The 12549-nt window shown below is 37.1% G+C and overlaps 1 pseudogene across 1 annotated transcript; it reads right to left on the bottom strand.

Moving 5' to 3' along the window:
- Nucleotides 1-6661: 6661 nt before the first annotated feature.
- Nucleotides 6662-12040, bottom strand: LOC308653395 (nucleotide triphosphate diphosphatase NUDT15-like; annotated as a pseudogene). Its single transcript has 2 exons — nucleotides 11944-12040; nucleotides 6662-8025 (listed from the first exon to the last, which is right to left on the bottom strand). The product of its transcript is annotated as a nucleotide triphosphate diphosphatase NUDT15-like (transcript).
- Nucleotides 12041-12549: the final 509 nt, after the last annotated feature.

The following is a 12549-nucleotide window of genomic DNA, read 5'->3' as shown; positions in this document are numbered from 1 at the left end:
TAAAAAGGGTTATTTTAAGTTTATCTTTGGGGGATATATACCCCTTTCCAATTCCCTCCTTTTGTTTTAATAAGTACATTTTAATAGTTTGATGAGCTCTTTCAACTATGCCTTGTCCTTGTGGATTGTATGGAATTCCTGTTATGTGAGCAAAATTGTTTAAAAGGGGTAGAAGCATAACCAGGACCATTATCTGTTTTTAACTGTTTTGGAACGCCCACAGTGGCAAAATTTTGTAAGCAATGAGCTATAACATCTTTAGTTTTTTCTCCAGCATGAAGGGAGCCCATCAAAAATCCGGAAGGAGTATCAACTGTAACATGCAAATATTTTAATTTTCCAAATTCTGGCAAGTGTGTGACGTCCATCTGCCAAATATGGTTAGGTATCAGTCCTCTAGGATTGACTCCAAGATTAACTTGTGGTAAAAATGTCACACAATTTTGACATTGTTTTATTATATGTCTGGCTTGTTCTTTAGTTATTTTAAAACGCTTTTGTAAAGTATTAGCATTGACATGGAACCTTTTATGAAAATTTATAGCTTCTTCTATTGTGGAGAAAATATGTATGTCATGTGTAGATTTGTCTGCTAATTCATTGCCCAAACTAAGGGCTCCAGGCAATCCTGTATGTGCCGTGATATGTCCTATAAAGAATGGATCTTTTCTGTCCCAGATTAGACTTTGTATAGTGGAAAACAAAGAGAAAACAGTAGAAGAAGGGGAAATCCTACCAGCATCTTAAAGGGATACTATAGCATTAACTACATACTGACTATCAGAAAATAAATTAAATACAGAATCTTTAAATATCATAAAAGCTTGTAATACTGCATTAAGCTCTACCTTTTGAGCTGATTGTTTGGGTACTAAAAATGTAAAAGTTTGATCAGGGGTAACTACTGCTGCTGTACCATTATTTGACCCATCAGTGAATATATTTGGAGCATGGTAGGGTCTTACCAAGTTGCTGAGGCTGGCCTCAAACTTGCCATCCTCTTGCCTAAGTCCCTGGGATTACAGGTGTGTACCACTGTGCCCAACTTCAATAGTTTGTATCTTGATGGACCTAGTTTTACAGTATTTTTCATGAGTAGGTCTTCAGTTCACTGTAATGGATTTAATGTCTCATTTTAGTGGATAATTTTTTAAAATTTGTTATACATGACAGAATGCATTTCAATTCTTAGTACACATATAGAGCACATTTTTTCATGTCTCTGGTTGTATACAAAGTAGTCACACCATTCGTGTCTTCATACATGTACTTAAGGTAATAATGTCCATCTCATTCCACCATTTTCTACCCTCATGACCCCTCTCTTCCCCTCCCTCCCCTTCTCCCTATCCTTCTTCCTCCATTCCTACCATGCTCCCCTCCCTCCATCCCCATTATGGATCAGCATCCACATATTAGAGAAAGCATTTGGTTTGGGGGGATTGGCTTACTTAGCATAATATTCTCCAACTCCATTCATTTACCTGCAAATGCCATGATTTTATTCTCTTTTAATGTTGGGTAATATTCCATTGTGTATATATACCACATTTTCTTTATCCATTCATCTACTGAAGGACATCTAGGTTGGTTCCAGAATTTAGCTATTGTGAATTATGCTGCTATAAACATTGATGTGGCTGTGTCACTGTAGCTGCTAGTTTTAAGTCCTTGGGTATAAACCAAGGAGTGGGATCGCTGATTCCAAGGAATCTCCAAACTGTTTTCCATATTGGTTGCACCAATTTGCAGTTCCACCAGCAATGTATAAGTGTGCATTTCCCCCACATTCTTACCAACACTTATTGTTTTATGTATTCTTAATAGCTTCCATTCTGACTGGAGTGAGATGAAATCTTAGAGTAGTTTTGATTTGCATTTCTCTAATTGCTAGAAATGTTGAACATTTTTTCATATATTTATTGATTGTATATCATCTTCTGATGATATGTCTATAGTTCCTTGGCCCACTTATTGATTGGGTTATTTGTTTGTTTGTTTGTTGTTGTTAGGTGTTAAGATTTTTGAGTTCTTTATATATCCTAGAGATTAGTGCTCTATCTGATGTGCGTGTGGTAAAAATTTGCTCCCATTCTGTAGGCTCTCTATTCAACTCACTGATTGTTTCTTTTGCTGAGAAGAAACTTTTTAGTTTGAATCCATTTCATTTATTGATTCTTGATTTTATAAAAATCTTGTGCTTTAGGATTCTTATTAAGGAAGTCGGGGCCTAATTCAACTTTGATTTGGGCTTATTTTTTCTTCTATTAGGTGCAGGGTTCCTGATTTAATTCCTAGGTCTTTAATCCACTTTGAGTTCAGTTTTGTGCATGGTGAGAGATAGGGTCTTAATTTCATTTTGCTGCATATGGATTTCCAATTTTCCCAGCAACATTTGTTGAAAAGGCTATCTTTTCTCCAATATGTTTTTGATGCCTTTGTCTAATATGAGATAACTTTATTTTGTGGGTTTGTCTCTGTGTCCTCTGTTATGTACCATTGGTCTCCCAGTCTATTTTGGTGCCAATACCATGCTGTTGTTTAAGGTCTGGTATAGTGATGCCACCTGTTTCACACTTCTTGCTAAGATTGCTTTGGCTATTCTGGATCTTCTATTTTTCCAGATGAATTTCATGATTACTTTTTCCATTTCTAAGAGAAATGTCATTGGGATTTTGATTGGAATTGCATTAAATCTGTATGGTGCTTTTGGTAGTGCTGTCATTTTGACAATATTAATTCTGTCTATTCAAGAACAAGGGAGATTTTTCCATCTTCTAAGGTCTTCTTTGGGTTTTTTTTTTTTCTTATGGTTCTGTAGTTTTCATTAAGTAGATCTTTCACCTCTTTCATTAAGTTGATTCCCAAGTATTTTTTTTTTGAGGCTATTATAAATGGGGTAGTTTTCCTAGTTTCTCTTTCAGAGGATTTGTCACTGATATACAGAAATGCCTTTGATATATGTGTGTTGATTTTATATCCTGCTACTTTGTGGAATTCATTTATTAGTTCTAGTTTTCTGGTGGAATTTTTTTTGAGGGGTGGGTACCAGGTATTGAACTCAGGGACACTTGACCACTGAGCCACATCCCCTATTTTGTATTTTATTTAGAGAAAGGGTCTCACTGAGTTGCTTAGCACCTCACTTTGCTGAGGCTGTCTTTGAACTCGTGATCCTTCTGTCTCAGCCTTCCGAGCTGCTGGGATTACAGGTGTGTGCCACCACGCCTGGCCTCTGGTACAATTTTTTGGATCCTCTAGGTCGGCAAATAGTGATAGTTTGAGTTCTTTTCCTATCCATATCGCTAATTTTTTTTCATCTGTCTAATTGCTCTGGCTAGTGTTTCAAGAACTATGTTATAGAAGTGGTGAAAGAGGGCATCCCTGTCTTGTTCCAGTTTTTAGAGGGAATGTTTTCAATTTTCTCCATTTAGAATGATGTTGGCCTGGGGCTTAGCATAGATAGCTTTTACGATGTTGAGATATGTTCCTGTTATCCCTAGTTTTTCTAGTGTTTTGAACATGAAAGGGGTGCTGTATTTTGTTAAATGCTTTTTCTGCATCTATTGAGATGATCCTATGATTCTTATCTTTAAGTCTGTTGATATGATGAATTACATTTATTCATTTCCGTATGTTTAACCAACCTTGCATCCCTGGGATGAACCCCACTTGATTGTGGTGTGCACTATATTTTAGATGTGTTTTTGTATTCAATTTGCCCATATTTTATTGAGAATTTTTGCATCTATGTTCATTAGAGATATTGGTCTGAAGTTTTCTTTAACATGTCTTTGTCTGGTTTTGGAATCAGGGTGATATTGGTCTCATAGAATGAGTTTGGAAGTGTTCCTTCTTTTTCTATTTCATGAAATAATTTGAGGAGTATTGGTATTAGTTCTTCTTTGAAGTTCTTGTAGAATTCAGCTGTGTATCCATCTGGTCATGAGCTTTTCTTGGCTGGGAGGCTTCTGATGGCGTCTTCTATTTCATTGCTTGAAATTGATCTGTTTACCTTGTGTATATCATCCTGATTCAGTTTGGGCAAATCATATGATTCTAGAAATTTGTCAATGTGTTTGGTATTTTCTATTTTATTGGAGTACAAATTTTCAAAATAATTTCTAATTATCTTCTGTATTTCTGTAGTGTCTGTTGTGATATTTCCTTTTTCATCATGGATGTTTAATTTGAGTTTTCTCTCTCCTTCTCTTCGTTAGCATGGCTAAGGGTTTATCAATTTTATTTATTTTTTCAAAGAACCAACTTTTTATTTTGTCAATTTTTTCAATTGTTTCTTTTGTTTCAATTTTATTGATTTCAGCTCTGATTTTAATTATTTCCTGTATTCTACTGCTTTTGGTGTTGATTTGTTCTTCTTTTTCTAGTGCTTTGAGATGTAATGTTAGGTCATGTATTTATTGACTTTTCCTTCTTTTAAGGAATGAATTCCATGCAATGAACTTTCCTCTTAGTACTGCCTTCATAGTGTCCCAGAGATTTTGATATATTGTATCAATGTTCTCATTTACCCCTAAGAATTTTTTAATCTCCTCTTTGATGTCTTTTGCAACCCATTGTTCATTCAGTAGCATATTATTTAGTATCCAGGTGTTGGAGTAGCTTCTATTTTTTATTTTATCATTGATTTCTAATTTCATTCCATATGATCTGATAGAATGCAGGGTAGTATCTCTACCTTTTTGTATTTGCTAAGTGTTGCTTTGTGGCATAATATATGGTCTGTTTTAGAGGAGGATTCATGTGCTGCTGAGAAGAAAGTGTATTTACTCATTGATGAATGAAATATTCTATATATGATGGTTAAGTCTAAATCATTGATTGTATTATTGAGTTCTATAATTTCTTTGTTTAGCTTTTGTTTGGAAGATCTATCCAGCGGTGAAAGAGGTGTGTTAAAGTCACCCAGAATTATTGTGTTGTGGTCTATTTGACTCTTGAACTTGAGGAGAGTTTGTTCGATAACGTAGATGCTCCATTGTTTGGGGCATATATATTTATAATCATTATGTCTTATTGATGTATGGTTCTTTTGAGCAGTATGAAATGTCTTTCTTTATCCCTTTTGATTAACTTTGGCTTAAAGTCTCCTTTTTTTGATATGAGGATGGAAACCCTTGCTTGTTTCTGCAGTCCATGTGAGTGATATGTTTTTTCCCAACCTTTTACCTTCAGTCTGTGGATGTCTTTTCCTATGAGATGAGTCTCTTGAAGGCAGCATATTGTTGGGTCTTTTTTTTTCTTTCTTTCTTTTTTTTAATCCAGTCTGCTAGTCTGTGTCTTTTGATTAGTGAGTTTAGGCCAGTAACATTCAGGGTTATTATTGAGACATGATTTGTATTCCCAGTCATTTTTGCTTATTTTTGGTATTTAACTTGACTTGGTTTCTCCTTTGATTGGTTTTTCCTTTAGTGTAATACCTCCCTTTGCTGATTTTCATTGTTATTTTTAATATTTATTTTTTAGCTATAGGTGAACACAATATCTTTATTTTACATTTATGTGGTGCTGAGGATCAATCTCAGTGCCTCATGCATGCTAGGCGAATGCTCCACCTTTGAGCCACATCCCCAGCCCTGTTTTTTTTTTTTTTTTTTTTTTTTCCCATTTCCTCCTCTTGGAATATTTTGCTGGGGATGTTCTGTAGTGTAGGCTTTTAGTTGTAAATTCTTTTTAACTTTTATTCATCATGGAAGGTTTTTATTTCATCATCAAATCTAAAGCTTAATTTTGCTGGATATAAGACTCTTGGCTGGCATCCATTTTCTTTCAGAGCTTGGTATATGTTTTTTTTTTTTTTTCTACAGTTTTATTTTTATTTTATTTTTATTTTTTTATTAGCTACACATGACATTACAATGATCTTGGCAATTCATACATTTGAATCAATTGGGGTATAATTTCTCATTTTTCAGATTGTACAGATTGTAGAATCACACTGGTCATAGAGTCACCTATATACATACAGCAATCATAATGTCTATTCTATTCTGCTGCCCTTCCTATCCCCCCTTCCCCTTCCCTCCCCTACCATCATTTCTCTCTATCCAATATAATTTGACACACTTTTTTTTCTTTTTCTCCTCACAACATCATACATGTATTCTGTATAATGATAAGGGTCTCCTTCCATTTTCCTTGCAACTCCCCTTCTCCCTCTTTTTCCCTCCCACCTCTCTTCCCTATTTAGTGGTAATCTTCTTGGTATATATTTTTCCAGGATCTTCTAGCTTTCAAGGTCTGGGTTGAAAAATCTGCAGATATCCCAATTGTTTTCCCCCTATATGTAATCTGATTCCTTTCTCTTGTGGTGTGGATCTGTTGTGATTTTGTACATTTGATGTCCTGTAAGCCTCTTATATTTGATTTTCCAATTCATTCTTCATGTTTGGAAATTTTTCTGCTATTACTTTATTGAATAGATTGTTCATTCCTTTGGTTTGTAATTCTATGCCTTCCTTTATCCCAGTAATTCTTAAATTGGTCTTTTTATGTTATCCCATAATTTTTAAATGTTCTGCTCATGGTTTCTTACCATATTCACCATTCTTTTTTTTTTTTTTAAAAACAAAATAATTTGAATTTTTATTAATCATTTTCAAATAAAAACCTAATATATGTTAACATAATTTTTGAAAGATAACTTTTTCTAAAACAAAAAAAATCATTAGTGAGTACAGTGTCATACATTTTTGCAAATACCTTTAATATCTGACTTCATATTAAAAAGCAGGATTCTTATATCTGCTTTAACACTTAGTCTGTAACCATATCACACATCAAGCAGCCTATGCAAGACTCCACTGTATGCACATAAAGGAATGAGAGTGAAAAAGTTAAATGATATCTTAGTATTATAATAATAGCTTTGGCTTTGAATACCCTGAAAGGTTCTTGAGGACCCACCTAGACCACAGTTTAAGAGCCACTGCCCTAAAGTACTCTCATTTTACATATAAGCCTACTGGATCTCAGCAGAGGAAGTGAGACACTCACAACGACATGCATGTTAATGGCAGAGTACAGATCTTAGATGGTTTGTCTCACTTCTCTTAGTTTAGGTTCTCAATCACAAACCTGGGAAATATGCCTTATTGGCCTATCCTATTCTCTCTACTTACAAAGTTGTCACAATCTAGTACCAAAAAAGTTTTTTTAATGAAAAAGAGAAATCAACAAACATAATAAATCCTGCTATAGATATACTGTTTGAATTTAAATTATATCTGAATTTGAACTGAAACACTTATACGGTAAGTTCCATTGTAATTACACCATGCAAACTGTAATGACAAACCACAGGAAATATCACAGATAAATATGGAAAGCAGATTAACCACAATATCCCTATTTATCCTACATTCTGTATCTGAAATACACTACAATGACCTATTTCAGAAAGATCTTCCCAAGCAGATATTTAAGAGAATGCAAATAAACTGGCAATCTTATGGAACATTTTTAGATAAAATGAAGTTGTTCTGAAATGTATTTTACATTCCCTAACTAGACCTTATTTTTGTCTTTTAAAAAATAAAATCAAGGAGTCTTCTTGGCACCTAGAGATTATTTCCCTTGTATCCTACCAGATGGTTCAAATCTTCTTTAAATGGATCATAGCCTTGCTTCTTTAAACAATGGAGTGCCCAGAAAAGTTGGTCTACTGGAGGAAATTCTTCCCATGGAACCCATTCCCAACTTTCATTTTCTTCAGGTTCTACATTCTTTGGTTCTGAACCATGAGTCAAATCTACTTCTCCTTTCATTAATATAGTGACATAATGGTAATTCTCTTTCTCAATGAAAGAATTCACCACTGAGGCAAAGTGGACATTTTTCAGGTGAAGAGCTGCTTCTTCCCAAGTTTCCCTTTGAGCACATTCTTCCCAGGTCTCACCGAATTCCAAATGACCCCCTGGAAGCTGAAAGCTGCCGTCTCCAAACTACCCTTTCCTCTTCCCCAGCAACGAGGATGCTCGCAGCTCATCACCACCACTCCGACCCCTACCGGTCAATATTCTTTTCAAGATTATTATATATTTTGTCTTCAATGTCTGAGGTCCTATCTTCCAAGTAATCTAATCTGTTGGTGGTGCTTTCTATTGAGTTTTTAATTTGGTTTATTTTTTCTTTCATTTCAAGGATTTCTGTTTTTTTTTTTACAACCTCTGTCTCCTTACTGAAGTAATCTTTTGCTTTCTGTATTTGCTTATGTAGCTCTTTATCAAAATGATCTTTTGCTGCCTATATTTGCTCTCTTATATCATCCTTTAATTCACAAAACATTTTACATCCTGAACTCCATGTCATTTCTTCTGTTGTGCTGGCCATGGATTCTAATAATATAGTATCTTCATTTGTTTGGACACATTCTTCCCTTGATTTTTCATATTGTTCATGTGTCTTCCCTTCTAGCACTGCAGATCTGAGGTGTTACAGTTTTTACCCTATAGGCTTACGGTGTCCCTGCAGAATTCCAATATCTCTCCTTTAAGGCATTAACCGATCCCAATACAAATAATATACAGCCTTAAACCAAATAACTGCTATTAAGATTTTTACAGTTTTATCAAAATACACAGAAATGGAGAGTTTGATTATTATCTATAATATAAATAGTAGGTTTGCAAAAGGGGCTACAGTTTCTGATGAAGGATAAAGAACTGGGGGTGAGGTATAAGATGAGATGTTGAGGGGGTAAGAGTGAGGATATAAAGCTATTAGATCTTAGGAATCATGAAAGAGGAATCTAAAGAAGAAGCAGTAGGAGGGGGCTGGGGTTGTGGCTCAGCAGTAGAGCGCTCACCTTGCATGTGCGAGACCCTGGATTTGATCCTCAGCACCTCATAAAAATAAATAAGTGAAATAAAGGTATTGTGTCAACTGCAACTAAAAAATAAATATTAAAAAAAAGAAGTTGGGACTGGGGTTGTTGCTCAGTGGTAGAGTGCTTGCTTCACATGCGTGAGGTGCAGAGTTCGATCCTCAGTACCACATAAAAATAAGTAAATAAAATAAAGATTTTTTTAAAAGGCATTCCCTCTAAAATCTGGAACAAGACAGGGATGCCCTCTATCACCACTTCTATTCAATATAGTTCTTGAAACACTGGCCAGAGCAATTAGACAGATGGAAGAAATTAAAGGCATAGAAATAGGAAAAGAAGAACTTAAATGATCACTATTTGCAGATGACATGATTCTATACCTAGAAGACCCAAAAGGGTCTACAAAAAAACTACTAGAACTAATAAATGAATTCAGCAAAGTGGCAGGATATAAAATCAATACACATAAATCAAAGGCATTTCTGTATATCAGCGACAAAACTTCTGAAACGGAAATGAGGAAAAACACTCCATTCACAATATCCTCAAAGAAAATAAAATACTTGGGAATCAACCTAACAAAAGAGGTGAAAGATTTATACAATGAAAACTACAGAACCCTAAAGAGAGAAGTAGAAGATTTTAGAAGATGGAAAAATATACCCTGTTCATGGATAGGCAGAACTAACATCATCAAAATGGCGATATTACCAAAAGTTCTCTATAGGTTTAATGCAATGCCAATCAAAATCCCAATGGCATTTCTTGTAGAAATAGATAAAGCAATCATGAAATTCATAGGGAAAAATAAAAGACCCAGAATAGCAAAAGCAATTCTAAGCAGGAAGTGTGAATCAGGCGGTATAGCGATACCAGATTTCAAACTATATTACAGAGCAATAGTAACAAAAACAGCATGGTACTGGTACCAAAACAGGCGGGTGGACCAATGGTACAGAATAGAGGACACAGAGACTAATCCACAAAGTTACAACTATCTTATATTTGATAAAGGGGCTAAAAGCATGCAATGGAAGAAGGATAGCATCTTCAACAAATGGTGTTGGGAAAACTGGAAATCCATATGCAACAAAATGAAACCGAATCCCCTCCTCTTGCCATGCACAAAAGTTAACTCAAAATGGATCAAGGAGCTTGATATCAAATCAGAGACTCTGCGTCTGATAGAAGAAAAAGTTGGCTCCGATCTACATATTGTGGGGTCGGGCTCCAAATTCCTTAATAGGACACCCATAGCACAAGAGTTAATAACAAGAATCAACAAATGGGACTTACTTAAACTAAAAAGTTTTTTCTCAGCAAGAAAAACAATAAGAGAGGTAAATAGGGAGCCTGCATCCTGGGAACAAATTTTTACTCCTCACACTTCAGATAGAGCCCTAATATCCAGAGTATACAAAGAACTCAAAAAATTAGACAATAAGATAACAAATAACCCAATCAACAAATGGGCCAAGGACCTGAACAGACACTTCTCAGAGGAGGACATACAATCAATCAACAAGTACATGAAAAAATGCTCACCATCTCTAGCAGTCAAGGAAATGCAAATCAAAACCACCCTAAGATACCATCTCACTCCAGTAAGATTGGCAGCCATTATGAAGTCAAACAACAACAAGTGCTGGCGAGGATGTGGGGAAAAGGGTACTCTTGTACATTGCTGGTGGGACTGCAAATTGGTGTGGCCAATTTGGAAAGCAGTATGGAGATTCCTGGGAAAGCTAGGAATGGAACCACCATTTGACCCAGCTATTGCCCTTCTCGGACTATTCCCTGAAGACCTTAAAAGAGCGTACTACAGGGATACTGCCACATCGATGTTCATAGCAGCATAATTCACAATAGCTAGACTGTGGAACCAACCCAGATGCCCTTCAATAGATGAATGGATAAAAAAATGTGGCATTTATACACCATGGAGTATTACGCAGCACTACAAAATGACAAAATCATGGAATTTACAGGGAAATGGATGGCACTAGAGCAGATTATGCTTAGTGAAGCTAGCCAATCCCTAAAAAGCAAATACCAAATGTCTTCTTTGATATAATGAGAGCAACTAAGAACAGAGCAGGGAGGAAGAGCAGGAAGAAGAGATTAACATTAAACAGAGACATGAGGTGGGAGGGAAAGGGAGAGAAAAGGGAAATTGCATGCAAATGGAGGGAGACCCTCATTGTTATACAAAATTACATATAAGAGGTTGTGAGGGGAATGGGAAAATAAACAAGGAGAGAAATGAATTACAGTAGATGGGGTAGAGAGAGAAGATGGGAGGGGAGGGGAGGGGGGATAGTAGGGGATAGGAAAGGTAGCAGAATACAACAGTTACTAATAGGGCATTATGTAAAAATGTGGATGTGTAACCGATGTGATTCTGCAATCTGTATATGGGGTAAAAATGGGAGTTCATAACCCATTTGAATCTAGTGTATGAAATATGATATGTCAAGAGCTTTGTAATATTTTGAACAACCAATAAAAAAAAAAGAAGTAGCAGGAGAAGAAAGAGAAAGTTATTTGGGGGAGACAAGTAAGTGGGAAGACTATAGAGGGAGTAAAAAAACCAAACAAATATTAAGAAAATCAAAAATGTAAAAATGGGAGATAAAAGAATATACACAACTATAATATACTATTCAGACATCCCAGGCCTCAATAGCCTAATTCATGAAAAGTACTTGGTTTTATGAATGTTGGGGATGTGAGGGCAAGAGAAGAGAGGAAAAACAAATCTTGAAGGAAGCTATAAAGATTGTTTCTGTTGGAGATCAGTATCTTTCCTGCTTCCCTTTTCATCCAATAGGTGGGGTTGCCTGTTGTTTGCTGGTATCTCCACCCTCAGGATGGTGAAGGTTATTAGGATGGGAGGGTTGGTTTTGGGGGCGGAGATCCTGGAGGTGGGGTGGGTATAGCACTTGCCAGTCCCCAGTTGGAAACTGTACCCCAAGGATCTCCTTTGGGGTCCACAGGTGTGATGTGGGCATCACCTGTAGACTCACAATTCCTGGTCTCTAGTCTCTTAACTGTATCTCACTCACCCCCTCCCTTTCTACTTCCCAATCAGGAACCTTTCTCTCCAGGGGTCTTGAGGGCTGCGCTCTGGGGGCTGCGTACCTGCTGCGGAGAGCTGTTTTGTAGTGGGCAGTTCACGACCAGGTTTTGCATGCTATGGCATAGCCGTGAAGCCGCATGCACTGTGCCCAGTTAGCAGCTGCGGGGAGAGGAGGCAGTTGGGGATGGTAGGTACCTTGATATTGCTTCTAGGCCCTAGCCCATGTTCCAAGCTGGGAGTTGCCTAACTAAAGATGGTGACAAAGGTGTCCCAAGATAGAGGTGGCTGGTTTCAGCGATGGGGTGTCAGGTCCGGTTGGGCCAGGTGGTGGTGTTGGGCGGCGTGTTCAGAGATGCAGCTCTGGGGCGTGCAGTGTTGTGCCTTGCCACTGTCCCCAGGTGCAGGCTACTGCGCGTAGAGGACTATGGCAGTGGTTGCAGTGTCTCAAGATGGAGGTGACTGGTACAGCCCCACGTTGGTTGATGGGGGTCCACACAGGAGTGGTGGCCGGAGGTCCTGCTGGGGTGCTGATGCCGGAGGTCCTGCTCGGGCACCTGGAGGATCTGTGTGGGCGAGTGCCCAGGAGTCCTGCGCTGAAGCTGAGGCCCGGAGACCCTGCGTG

Source organism: Spermophilus citellus (assembly GCF_964194105.1).
Source record: "Spermophilus citellus genome assembly, chromosome: 7".
NCBI classification, from domain to species: Eukaryota; Metazoa; Chordata; class Mammalia; order Rodentia; family Sciuridae; genus Spermophilus; species Spermophilus citellus.
The sequence above is the reverse complement of the archived record's forward strand: the minus strand, read 5'-3'. Positions and strand labels throughout refer to the sequence as shown.